Source organism: Pinus tabuliformis, chromosome X, assembly GCF_031772625.1.
Source record: "Pinus tabuliformis cultivar Carrire ecotype Pingquan chromosome X, CPIR1, whole genome shotgun sequence".
Classification (NCBI taxonomy): Eukaryota; Viridiplantae; Streptophyta; class Pinopsida; order Pinales; family Pinaceae; genus Pinus; species Pinus tabuliformis.
This window is the reverse complement of record NC_142308.1, coordinates 823,120,631-823,133,991: the sequence shown is the minus strand read 5'-3', so window position 1 is coordinate 823,133,991 and position 13,361 is coordinate 823,120,631.

Here is a 13,361-nt window from a genome sequence, read left to right as displayed (position 1 = left end):
AATATAATTTTGGAAAAAGCGACGACCTGGCCATTACAAATAAAACAAAAATTCAAATGAGCATGATGAACTATAGGGTAGGGTTTTCATTCTTTGGAAAACCCAAATCTATTTTTTCTTCGTTAGATTTGAAGATGAGATCATGACCGTCAAAAGTGTGTATGAGCAAGGAGCCATGTGAAATTCATGTGTTATTAGTGCATGACATATGCCAACTTTTTCCAAGTTGTAAATTATGGGCCAGGTCATAAATCATATGGTCGGAAATATATATTATGCCAAAAAAGAAAAATTAATAGCACGACAAGGGTTGACACTACAATGTATAGAATGGAGTTATTCGTGCACCAACAGTTTAAACGGGAATAAAGGTTTTATATTTTCGTGTACTAACAAATGAATAGTTACCTAGTTTATACAAAAAATAATTTCATCCATATTTTGTTGGAATAAGGAATTACTGAGAGGAAGGGATGAATCAGTAAGGCATTCACATGCACATAAAATCCATCACATGAGCAACATACAAATTTGACATAGATATTTTTACGTGGAAATCAAAAGGGAAAAAACAACCAATCTATTTGTTGTTATGATGTAAATTAAGCACCTACTTAATTACATCAATAATTTGTGAGCACCCACTCATAGCAGGCACCAACTCCCTTAATATAAAAAGCTACTACTTGCCAATAGGCACCCACCTCTTAAGAATGCAAGCCACTACCTGCTCTATCCACTGTTCTACTTTTCATACAATTTTCAAACCGAAAACAAAGGCAAATGAATATACATAGAAAACCAAATCTAGTCTACTCCATTATCATTTCCCTTCCTTCAGCTCCCCAATTCTCCTTCAAAGTGTGCTCTCTACTGACTCAACTAGCTTACCTTCACTCGGTGACACTTAGCTCAATCACACACCCACAACACTGCACTTTGTGACACACTACAATACTACATTCCCCCAATTTTCATAACTCCTCTCCATTGTTTTGTTCCTCTCCTATGCTGTGATCGATGTTGTATTTTCAACACAGTGCCTAGAAGTGTATCCATGTTGTTGTCCCATCAGACTGCAAGACCAGTGTTGTTTCATTAAACTCTGAGAGTGCAATCCAATTATAGTTGCATCACAATTAATGAAAATAATGAACCCAAAATAGTAAGGCTCTTTCATGTTGTTGTAGCTTGTGTTCTCAGTCACGCCAACTGATTTGATGCATAGGATGGGCATCTGAAGTCAATTATGCAGGTAGGATTAGTTCACTCAATGTCTGGGGTTCTTTAGTGAGGCTCACTCTGTGCTTCACTCTACCCGAGTGTGTACTCCTAAAAAGCTCTCCATTCTCCTATTACATCCCAACACCTGTCCACTATAACTGTATTAAATTTGAGAATGGGCTTTAGTGATTCTGCCAAGCTGAGAATTAATTCTCAGTCCACCTGCATACTCAAAATATCTCCTCCATTTAAATTTTTCTTGTACAATCAACATTGATTTCTTGAGCTCGCTCTAATCTCCATTACTCTGATTTATCTCTTCATGGCATGAGGATAACTTCATGTTCGATTGTGCCAGACGACATTAGTATGCGATAGGTCGAGGTCCTTGTTTCCATGTATCTCGGTTTTCCTTCCAATGTTAGTCAGGAGGTTGGGAGTCAACCCCACTTTGCTTGCTTATATGCTCACATTTTTCCTCGACCCCCCAAATTGCTTATAGGCCTAAATTTAATCCTTTTCCGCTACTCTGGACCCATTTTATCGATTTCAATGTCGAAGACCAAATAAATTGGCACAACGATGTTTTGGAACATCATCATTGTTATGCTTCTATACCAATAGGTGTCATATTTCATGATTGACTTGATTAGCTCTGCAATATGTTCATACATTTTCTTGTTGTAAAGGTTTTCCATATGTTCAAAAAATCAAAAAAATTAACAAAATGTAAAGAGGGTATACCCTAAAAGAAGAATAAAAGGGTAAAAAATAAATGGTCAAAACAAAAAATGAATAGAAATGAACCCCAAATAAAAAAGACCAAGAAAGTGTGCAAGTCCAAATGCCACTACTATTTCATTTTTCTGTAAATAAAGCGTCATGTACAGCTTGTTGAACTTTTTACCACAATTGATGAATGGCCAAATAGCTTAATCTTGGCTAGTTCATGTTTGAATTTCCTGTTTTAGAGATAGAGAATAAAAATCTGTCCAAACTGTTTAATCTTGGCAGATAAGTAGATAGGTAGAGAAGCTAAGGAGCTCAACTGTTTAATCTGAGCCCTTGGAAGAAATAAGGGCCAACTTAGATAGGCTTATCAAGCAAAGAAAAGAAAATTGATGAGGGTTTTCCAGTCCAAGTGCACCTAAACAAAAAGAAGAAAAAATGTTAGGCATAGTAGGCTGGGTAGGCAGTTTTGGTGTTGCAGAATAAGACTTGTGATTGATTTTGTCTCTCAAGTTGTTAATCTTACCTCTATCACAGGTACCATGGCAGTTTTATATTTTGGAGCAACTCAAGCCAAGCATGACTTACTCCCCTCATGTTTTCCTTGAAATCATTTACTGAATTCCTCAAGGCTGTTAAAATCTGCTTAATATCCTTAAAGTCACTCATTCCATTTCATAAATGGCCTAAGTGAATTCCTACTTTACTTAGAAAAATGGCCATAGTCCTTGTATAAACTCCTTTTCCCCCTAAGCCTAAGTTTTTAAAACATTTTAACTTAGCGCTTTTTCATCACATCTCTCATATTAACTATTAATATTATTGTATAGCTCCCTATACTTGTTCCCCTTTCCCATATTGTATAAATCTATATAAAAACCCTCATTACTAAATATCCCGCGGTTTTATTATAAACCATATGTCACTGTACAAATGGGAGTTATTGGTTTATTTGAAACCTTTAATAGCCTTACCACGCAAATAAAGGAATAATTAACCTTCCAGGTTAATTATAGCCAAAACCCGACAACCAATAAAATTGCTCCCGAAACCATTAAAACCGTGGTTAATTACATCGGTCCCACCGCTTAAAGTACACGCCATCTTAAGAGAGCGCCCATCGTCTGATCTCGGCCCTCGCATCCGACAGATGTAGATCTATATCGCACCCCCCTCCATCGCTGAAAGTTAACGCCTGGGAGGCTGGGGTTTTTCTCCCGTACAGTGGACACACGTCACACTCCCGTGCTGCTCGCGGCCCCCCCGTCCAAAACCACTTTAGCCCATAAGCAGTGCGAGGTAAACCACTTACCACCCCCCGCTAAATGACAAGATGTCCCATCATGCTGACATCATCCACTCAATAAATGCCAAAAATACCCGCCAAATCGAATTTCGTTAAAAAATGACGAAATATCATTTTCGTTGTAATTCTCTTTGTTCATGCTCCCATGCAAAATAACGACTGGAGCCACTGTACCAGCTTTTCAACCACCACCCGACTGAAGAGACCACAGTAACACGCTCTGCAATCCGTCATCCGACCTACAGTTACTCAATTTGCCTCCTTAATCCAGGTATTTATCCATTTTACTGGCAACCCTGTAAATTTCAGTTCTTCGCTGAAAATTCTGCCTGTGAAAACCAAATTCAAGTAAAAAATAGTCTGCAACTGCCATAAAGGGACACCAAAACCGTTGTTTAGTCCATCCTTTCCACAGAAAGCCCAAATTCCAGTTTGAATACACAAGAACCAAACATGGAAGCCCCCATAGCCCTGAATTTGCACGCCCATGAACGCACCTCATAAAGACTTAAATTATCTACCCTTGGTCGATAGAGATTCCAAATAAAAGACTTATCTGGTGACAGGAATCATCTTTAGACCTTCTACCAAATTAGAGATAGTTATCTAAGCAACATTAATATTTTTTGACTGTGGGAATCAAACCTTCCCATGTACTTCCTTCCCTCAGTCCATGTTTTCCCAGACATCATTCACCAATGTTGTTCTAGCTATGACCCTGTCCACAGAGCAGTTATGTCACCTTCACACACTGTCCTTTTTTCCATAACTACTGAATCCATCAATGAGATGATACATTTCCATTCCACTGAGCCCCTTGCTCCTCTTTCCATGGGATTTTTGCTTGAACAAGCTTCTCAATCGCCTAACTCAGAGATAACTCGTATTGCTCAGATGTTCATGAAACCAAACTGCCAGCCCCAAGGCCCACCTCCCTATTTACATACCTGGTTCACTGAGACTGGAAAACTCATTCTTGACATGGTATCCTTGATCTTGGGATTTAAGTCCAGTGAATATGTGGATGATATCACCCTGGTTCTATTATCTATCTTTACTCCAGGACAGCCCCCTACTGTCAAGTATGACTATGCCACTTTTATTGCCAACAAAATCCATGACCAATTCCTGAATTTGGATAGAGAAGGAGTTTTCAAATACACTTCTTTTATATACCATCTGTTGTTATATTATCAGCCAGACAACTTTCCATTTCCCATTAGGAAATTAGACTCAAAAGGAAATCGGAGGTCTGTGATCTTTTGGAGCTCAGTCTTCCATAACTGTGACTCCCCTTATACCTATAGTGAATTCATTGACTTATTTGTACACCCTGCCTCCACTCTGTTGATAGGAGCTCCTCCTCCTAGGATTACTGGTGACATGAAGAAGATTTTGCAACTTTCCAAACAGTACAGGATAGGTGACTGGTACCTCTACCAGAATCACACAGAAATCAGAATGTATGGATGTGAACTTTGCCCTTTCAAGTTGCCTAGATATGTGCCCATGAGGTTATTTGCATTAGAATATTTCAGGCAGATCATCTATGCAGACTTAACCCACTTTTGTAATGTAAAGAAGAAGGCTCAGCTGAGAATCAAAAACCAGTTAGGCCCTTATGTCATCAATTCTAGGGATGCATGGGAAGATGCTGAAAAGATCTTAGAAGACCACCTTAAATTGAAGAAGAGTTTTCAGTGGGTTCCATATGACCCATGTAGTTTCATAAGTGACAGAAGGGTAAGAAATAGGCTATCAATGTATGTACATCACAAGATCCCAGAAATTGAACAGTATGCAAATCAGGAAGAATGGATAGAAGGGACATTAATAGAGGAAATTAGTTAGGAAAAGATGGAAAAAGTTATGAAAGATATTGAAAAAAACCCTTAACCTGGAATCTTTTGGACATGTATCTTTCAACCTGCCTCAACAATCAGGAGTTGGAACATCCTCTACTAGAACTTCTCAGCGGCCTGCACAGAAAACTAGCACATCAGTCACAAGCACTTCAAAGGGTAAAGAGGTAGATACCACAGAGCATCCTATAATGACAGATCAACCAGCAACGTCAAAAGAATAGAATCAGGGGAAAATTCCTCCAACCCAAACTAGAGCACCAGAAATTCCAGCACTACAAACTCCTCTAAATGAGGAAAGAAGCAAAAAGAGAGACAGGGAAGAGGCCACACCTATCAGTGGACCTGTTGAACAACCAGGAGCAAAGAGACAAAGACTGAATCCTCTATCAAAAGAGGAAATTATTGAATAAACGATAGACAGTCTAAGAGGTGAGAGGGTGGTCATCCAACAGACTTTCCCAGTGATAGAAACATCAACTAGCTCCCATAGGCAGGAGCTAGAAAGGCAGCATAGTGTAGAGGTGTCGTCCACTAGGCCACAAAGAAAACATGCCTCAGACATTAAGAAAACTTTCACAGAGATAAAGGCCAGGAATAATCCCGTTAGAATTGAGATCTATAATCAATACTTGAAAATGGCCCCCTCAACCCAGCAAAGATTGATGTCTGCCTATGACATTAAAGAAGGCAAAATGTTAATGAGTTATTTTAAGCCAAAGGTACAGCAACCCCAATCAGCAGCAGATTACATTAGAACAAACTTGGAGCTCCTAGCCAAAGACATTCATCCACTGGACCAAATTGAACTTCACAAACAAACTGGGGAAATGGTTTATTCCACACTAACTGGCAAAGCAATGTTGGCCCACTAGTTACAAAGTTCCTTAGACAACACAACAGCTCAGTTGCATTGGGAGAAAGATTCTTCTCTGGCCAAGGATAACAAAATCAAATCCTTAGAAGAGATCATCATGGAACTGGGACATGACCCCAAAGATGTTAAAGGCATAAAGGCACTAATCAAGAAGAAGGAAGAGGACATTGTTGCCCTGAGGAAACAGTTGAAGCTACCTCCTTCAAGGCACCCTCGGACTGCAGAAATCATAGAGAAGAAATCAGAGGAAGACATGATGGACCTACTCATGAAACTCAATGAAAGATTAACTGATATAGAGCAGGCACTCGAAAAAGCATTAAAAGAGAAGCAAGGAGAGTCGACCTCCCAGCCACCTGAGGTAATCCCTACAATCACAACTGCAGTCCCCTCAACAATTGGATCAGCATTGGCCCCAAATGTCCCAGCAATCACAACAGAGGTAATCACAGGTACATCATCAGCAGGAGCAGCACCAGGCAACAGTCTTAATATGAGCACAGAAGAATCGATAAAGGCCATGGAAGAATTGAGACTCCAAGTGTCAAAATTGAAACGAGTGAAAGAGAAATTGGAAAAATTAGAAAAGAGTTATGATAAATCCAAAATAAGTGTGGCAGAGAAAATAAGAGAGGTTAAAGCATTAGAGAATAAAGTGAGAACATTAGAGAAGGATCTCACTATGGATAAGCCTCTGGCAGAAATCAAAGGAATTCTTTGGACCAACATTAATCAATCCCTAAATAATGTTTGGCCATCTATCCAAAGTATTTATGAGCAGATTGACTTAGTGAATGCAACACATGGATAAATTCAAAATAAATAGCTTTATTAGGACAAATGCCTAATCAAGCCAACCGGCTCATACAATTTTTGAATAACAGAAATAGGGAACAACTGGAACAACTCGGCATCCCAGATAGGACAGGCACCATTTTGGAAATCAAAAGAGTTCTAACCAAGAGAACTTTAATGTAGAATTTGGAAAGAAGATGCCAGGATATGCAAGTAGAAATTAATTCTTTCATGGAAAGGTTTACAGTTTTGAAGGATAAAGGACTACCAAGTCTTTTAGGAAATAATGACCGGCTTATGAAACACACAGATTATGTACATAAGTTGAACAAATATGTTGCTGATCAAGTTAGTTCATCAAAAAGTGCTTCAGGAGTAAAAGCACTCCCCACAGGCCAAATTCTCTATGATAACTTAGAGAACTTATTCTATATTGAGCATGAGGTAAAACATTTGTTTCAGCTCCAGCCTAATTTTTTAAGATATACAGAAGTTGATGAAACCCAGAGGAAACTTCAGAAGCATAAATTGCCAGAGCAACAATGGTGGGAAGACATGTTGGGGATTTTGTAAATATTTCTTAAGTAAAATGTAGATTTCGGGCTATTTTTCCGTGATAATATAAATAGAGATAAATGAGGCTCAAGCGGGTCGAAGTATATCTGATCAGGGTCAAATAATGTCTAACAAATACGGAGTAGCTAGCACAGAATATCAGTGGAAGACAGCTGTAAACCGACTCGCAGAGCCTGCATCCAACACATCCGACAAAGACAGAGCAGCCAGCACGGCATCAATTTATCTTTTCCCTGTTTTCGAGACTGTTTGTCTCTATCTTTGTAAAAAAGGGATTAGTCATCACTAGATATTATCTCCATCAGATATTTTGTAAGATATTTTGTATAAGTACCCCCCCAAACGAAGTATTTGGGGTTGGTGGGTATTCATAGATTTTGTTGTAATATTGAAACTTTGGAATAAAAAAGCTGTTGGAACCATCTGTTGTCTGGCCTACTGGATGAGGAATTGATGCAGAAGACTTGTCACAGAATCCTTGAATCAAACTCTGGATCAATAAGTCCTTTATATCTCATGTTTTACAATTTTCTTGTTTGTTATATCATCTGTGTTTCATAATCTGAATGGTAAAGAAAAGGATTAATTCAGAATTTGCTTAAACTGCACTCTGTCTTCAGTCTTTATTATTCTCTGTGTTTTCTTAAGAATTAATATAAGAAGCGAATTCTTAATTTCTCCTCCTTCCTGGTTCTTTCATGTTTTCTATTTGCTAAGGAATTCTTAACTGCTCCTTAATAGTAAACATACATTTTCCCTCTTTCAATATGTTGAAGGATTCTTAACTGCCCTTCACCCAATTGAGTCCATTCCATCTGATTCCAACGTGTAGTTGTCCCATGTTTGACTACCTTGCTCTGTGATACCATCCTCTGTTAAGAAACCAAATCCAGAAAGCCATCCTTCTTTGACTCCATCATGCCAAATGGACTGAAATATTCAGTTTGCCTCACTATTCTATTGAACCTCACCATCCAAATCCGAAACAAAACCTTTGAACTTCATAACTAGCCTAACATATTTCAAAACAAAGCTAAATCATAAAGAGAGAGCCCTCTCTAGATGCAGATTGGCTAGAATCTGTATCTAAAAGATTGGTCTATGGTTACCTCGGTCGTATTCCTTTTCTTACAACTTTGGGAACAACCTGAGTGATAATAATCATCTTATGTCATGCTGACATCATCTAGGCCACTTGGTACATTCTACCTGGTGACACGTGTCACCTAGATTTGGCCCATTTGGCTACCCAATAATGTTGAATCTTCCTGCTACGTGGCCTCCATACTTTCACATCACATTAACATCATCTGCCATGATGCCTATACCGAGTTCTACATAGGTCGAGGGTCAAGAGTTGGGGTGTTCTCCTACCAATACTTCTGCATGACTCTGACCTTCGACAATGTGCATGACTCTGACCTTCGACAATGTCAGACTTCCAAATTAGATATGGTCCCACATAGGGCGGGGGTCAAGGGATCAATATGTTCTCCTGCAAGCTCTTCTATGTAGCCCTGCCCTCCGACCTGGCCCGACTTCCAACTAGGCCCAATTTGGTTCAAAATCTGCCTAAGTCCTTAGGAATGAACTTCTCTATCTGAAAACTTCAACTACTTGTAACTCTTGCACCAGAAGGCATTTTCCAGGCTTCAGCGTGCCATTGGAAAGCTCTTCCAGAAAACTAGCTGATGAATTTGTTTCCAGATACATATAAGTTGGTCTCCTGAGACATAATATCCTCCAAACTTTGGTACTTCCAACCACCATAATCATCTTTTTATGGATTCTCCAATAATCGTACTACTATGATAATTCTTTATAGAACATTGTAGCAACCATGGGACTCCCCCTAAACAACATGCTCACATCAATGCTAACATCTATTTCTTCTTCCCTCAATGCTAGTCTAGTTGACATCAATGCCAACATACCAAGTGCCACCAACCAAGCAGACAATGCCAATTGTGCAACAATCTCCCCATTTTGAATTGATGGAAACAATATAAGCTCCTCCTGAAACCATGCATGGCCTTTTTCATTGTTGTTCTTCTCCTAAGCACTAGCAATCTTCCCCCCTTTAGCATCAATGGAAAATAATGTTATTGAAAACTCCCCCTGAACCATTGCAGCTTACTCTTCAATTGATCCCACATGTTGAGTAGTTTCCAACACACATTATAATTGAGTCATTTGGGAGGAGGATTCACAACCCCTATTTTTTGTCTGAGATACTCAAAGGGTTCTCTTTCCAGTGGCTTAGTAAATATGTCTACAAGTTGGTCTTTAGTGGCCACATATTCAAGTCAAACAATGTTAGTTGCAACCCACTCTCTTAAGAAATGGAAATTTATAAGGATGTGCTTGGCCTTTGAGTGCATGACAGGATTCTTATAGATACTGATGGCACTAGTATTATCACACATGATTGGAATGGGATCAGTCAACTTTACCTTAATTTCCTTCAAGGTATGCTTCATCCATAGAATTTGTAAGAGGCAAGTGCCAGCTACAATATACTCTGCTTCAGCAGTTGATAAATAAATGGAGTTTTGTTTCTTGCTAACCCAAGACACTAAGAAGTTTCCCAAAAACATTGTTGCACCATAGGTGATCTTCCCGTCATTAATATTTCCTTCCCATTCATCATCAGTATATGCCTTCAACTTAAACTCTCTGATTTTAGCATACCATAGTCCATGATTTATTGTCCCTTGAATATATTTGAAAATCCTTTTGATAGTGATGACATGAATTTCATGAGGGCGGGCTTGAAATTTAGCCACAAGACCCATTGTGTATGATGTCTAGTCTCGAAGTTGTGAGATAAAACAAGCTTCCTATCATTGATTTGTAGTTAGTATGATTTTCCTGTGTTCTCTCATCTTATTTACATAATTTGTAGCTTGTAACCATGGGTGTGATAACTGGCTTGAAATATTCCAACCCAAACTTCTTCAGAGTTTCTCGTAGGTATTTAGATTGGGAGATAAATACCCCATTTTTATTGATAAAATTTCAATCCTAAGAAGAAGGACAATTCTCCTATCATGGATGTCTCGAACTATGTCTACATACAGTTTTCAAATTGATGTCCCAATTATTTCAAGTCGCTCCCAAATATTATTTCATCCACATACACTACTACAACTAGTAGATGATCATCCTCATATTTTATATACATATTATTGTCTATAGTGCCTTTCTTAAATCCTTGTTGTTGAAGGTATCGATCCAGTCTTGCATACCAGTCTCTGAGAGTCTATTTCAGTGAGTGTGAATCCTTCTGGTTGCTCAATGTAAATTTCTTCTTCAAGATCTTCATTTATAAATTCTGACTTCACACCCATCTAATATACCTTGATGTTTTTATGACTTGGAAAGGAAAAAAACATTCTAATAACTTCCAGTCTAGCTACTAGTGAAAATCTTTCCTCGAAATATATCCCCTCTATCTAGGCATACCCTTTGCATATTAATCAAGCCTTGTTCCTAATTACTTGACCCTTCAAATTTAGCTTATTTTCGAAAACCCATTTGTACTTATGACATTTTTCTCTTTGGGTCTTGGAACAAGCTCCTAAATGTCATTCTTCTCAATTTGATCAAGTTCTTCATTCATAGCTCTCACCCAGGACTTGTCCTCACTTGCCTGACTAAGATTTTTAGGCTCAACCTAAGATAGCAGAGCAAGATTTTCACAACTTGAACTACCAACAAATTTCCTCCTGGTTTGAACACCAAGTCTTTGATCTCCAAGAATTTGAATCTCGGGATGTTCTTACTGTACATACCTGGAAGTTGTTTTGGGCCTTGGAGTCATGCTTGCTTCCACGTCTTCATTATTTGATTTTATTTCATCATGATCTGAGGACCTGATGTCTAAACTCTCTTCTCCATATGAGTTCATGTTTCCTTTGGAGGAATCGATTTGTGAAGCTATTTCATCTACTACTACATCAATGCAATCCTCAATCCTCTTTGTGCTTTCATTCTAATATTTGTATCTTTTACTTCGAGCAGAGTACCCGGGTAAAATACCCTCATCAGCACATGAATCAAAATTTCCAGGATTTTTATCATTCATTTTGATAAAGCATTTGCTCCCAAACACCTTGTAGTGTTTAACTAATGCAGGTCTTCCCTTCCATAACTCATAGGGAGTTTTATCACTATTAGGCCTGAGTTGTGTTTTGTTTGATAGGTACATTTTTGTTTGTGATGCTTCCTCCCAGAAGATGTGAGGTACATCTTCTTCATCCATCATAGCTCTGGCCATCTCCTTAATTGTTATGTTCTTTCTCTCAACTACTCCATTTCGTTGTGGAGTTAGAGCCACATAATATTGCCTCCTTATGCCATGCTCTTCACATAATTATTCAAACTCTCTTGAAGTGTGTTCTTCTCCTCTGTTTGATGTTAAGAATTTTATATTTAGATATTTCTCATTTTCTAATTGAGCTTTAATTTTTTTTAAATGTTTAAACACTTCTAATTTTTCTTTTAAGAGCATGATCCAAGTAGCCCTAGTAAAATCATCAATAAGCAGCATAAAATACCTTTCTCCTCTTGGGATTTTTTCTTTAGTTTGGTCACAAATATTTGTGTGAATTAGCTCTAGTGATCTAGATGAAGAGAAATCCTTTGTCTTGAAATGATTCCGAGTCTTCTTACCAAATTGACATGACTTGTAGATTGAACTATCAGGGTTTGACAGTGTTGTCATTCTTCTCACAGCTCCTAGCTTGCTGACTCTTATCAAAATATCAAAATTCATATGACCAAGTCTACTGTGCCATAACTGGGCTTCATTCGTCTTGCTCAAATAGCATCTTACTTTGGAGTCATCAAACACATATACATTATTGGATTTTTGACTATTTTTCCCACCATCTTTCCGTTTTCTTCATTTCGGATCTCACATTCCTTGGATCGGAAGGTCGCATTATAGCCATTATCACACTTTTGTCTTACACTAAGCAACTTGTGCTTTATACATTCTACATACAACACATTTTGGGCTTTAGAATTTTGATCAATGCCGATTATTCCCTTACCCTTAATTCTTGTTGGGGCATTTCTGCCGAAAGTGACATTATTCCCTCTGTCCTTTTATTTTAGCAATAGAAATTCACTCTTATCCCTAGTCATATGCTTGGAATAACCAATATCCACATACCATTTGTTCTCTTGATTATGTGTTGATAGAGAAATTCCACATTGCATGTTCTTTCTAGATTTCTGTTTCCAATTCTCCTTATCTTTTTGAAAAGTCTACTGCCAAGTGTTCTAGGAATTAGATGGGTACTCAAACCTTCTTTTGCACTCACTTACCTTGTGCCCAAAATTATTACATTTGAAACATTAAACATCACTCATTATGGGAGAGAAGGTATTTTGATTTCTGAGAGGAGAGTTTTGAGATATAAAAGTATGATACTTATTATATCTGAAATTTTCATCTCTTTCAACCTTAATCCTTCTATAATCAACATCCTTATGCCCAAAGATGTGACATTTATAACAATGACCATAAAATAAATGAGAGTAATTGAAATTAGAAATTTCATGAGTTTTTGCATGATGGTACCTCTATTGGTTGGTTGATTCATTCATTCTCTATTGGTGTGGCTCCTTGGTGTGGATGGAGTTATTATTCCAGTGATGGGATCCTCTATGGCTTGCTACCTTTTTATCTTCATTGATTCTTTCTTAATACATATTTTCATAGCTCTGAGGTTCCTCAAATACTACGAACCTAAAGTTCATCTTTCCCATAGAAGATTCCTCTGGTCTGGAGTATCCTATGCATGTTTTGTTTCCTAAAGACCTTTGATTGTTGAGAATTTGATCTAGCTTTCTTGTTCCTTCTGCAATTTTTGTATTTATACCTTTCTCGGTCTTCACTTTCTCAAGATCTGTTCTCAGAGAGATGACCTTTGCCTCGAAACTCTAATAGTTCTCTTCCCACTCATGGATCAAATCTTGAAGA